We start from the raw sequence: 1,596 nt of genomic DNA, 5'->3' as shown, positions 1-1,596 counted from the left end.
TAGTAAATGTGAACAAGCTTTAAGTGGAATAAGTTAATTTAAAAAACTCCTAAAAAGAGATGTTTCAAAAAAAAACTTATTTAATTCGTGGAATAAGCTCTTTGAATGAGTTTCCTACCAAATACCTCAAATCAGCTCATTTAACAGTTTATTTATTTTATTTTATTTTTTTTAAAAAAAAATCCTAATATTGGTCAAATAAGCTAATTTTGCTAAAAAAGCTGTTCACCAAACATAGCCATTAAAAAATGAAGGGCTACTATTGGTATCTACGAGTAGTTTAATTTTAGGGTTGTGACCTTGTTGGTTACATTATTGTTAAATTTTATTTGTCCACCCTCTTTTTATTGAATTTTATTGTTAAGCCTTATTTAAATTGATTGAAATTCATTTTAAAAGACAAAAATTGATTCTACTAGTTACATAGTAAATACTTTGTATAAGTGAAAAAATTAAGGCCTGAGTCATGTGTAACAATGTTTTTTTTTGAAACAAATCAATTCATTAATAAAAAGTCATCCGACATTTACAAACAACACACAATTGCCTCAAAAAAAAAAAAAAAAAAAAAAAAAAAGAGTAACAACACGCATGACACATGATGCATTCATATTTGATACCAAACTGATTTGTTATATAAAAAAAATAATAAAGTTTAAATGGACAATCAATCAATTATACCAATTAATCACCAAATAACGTTTTATCAACAATAAATTAAATTGTTAATGTTTCATTAGGAAAAAAAAAAAAAAAAAAAAACTCTAGTTACAATTTTTGAAAACAAGGTTAGATGAGTTTTATTATTATTATTATTATTATTATTATTATTATTATTATTTTTTTTTTTTTTTTTTTTTTTAAGGATAATGTTTTAGGGCTGCATATAAGCATTAAATATACTTTCTTTTTTAGTATTAAGTTGACAATTTATCGTCAATTCACGAGTAAATCGATGTAATAAATGTTTATTAATTGTCAATTCTTTTCATATTTAGCTTCTTTTATACAGCCCTTAGGGTTGCATATATTTTTTTTTCTTATTTTTCATAAATGGTGGCTACATAAAAAGGAAAATAGAAAAGATGAAAAAATCCTTTTTAATTAATTTATCTTAATTTTTAATCCAATTTCATTTTTAATATTTTTTTAATCCAATTCCTTTTTAATAATTTTTTTCCCAAAAAATAAAATAAAAATAAAAGTAGTAAAAGGGGGATGATGAGTTAAAAAAAAAAAAAAAAAAAAAAAAAAGCCAAAACCAATTATTCTTCTCGGGATTGGTGGTAAAAGGACTTTATTTTCAGCTATTTATACCCCTTCTTCCTACCCCCCTTAACCTACGCCTCTCTCTTCATTCTTCTTTTCTTTCTCTCTCCACTTTTTTTTTTTTTTTTTTTTTCTTTTCTAGGGTTTTTTTTTTCATAGCCCCTTTCATCATATCTCTATGATTATATCAAAACCATATTATGTACACCATTTTCTCGTATAATATATGGTTCTATTTTTATTTTTCCACAGCTTTCTTGAACTGCATCTCTATTTTTCATGATATTTTTCATGATTTCGGTAATTCTTGTAAAAAAAAAAATGTGA

This window comes from Chenopodium album, chromosome 6 (genome assembly GCF_948465745.1).
Source record: "Chenopodium album chromosome 6, dcCheAlbu1.1, whole genome shotgun sequence".
NCBI lineage: Eukaryota > Viridiplantae > Streptophyta > Magnoliopsida > Caryophyllales > Amaranthaceae > Chenopodium > Chenopodium album.
This window is presented reverse-complemented; position numbering follows the sequence as displayed.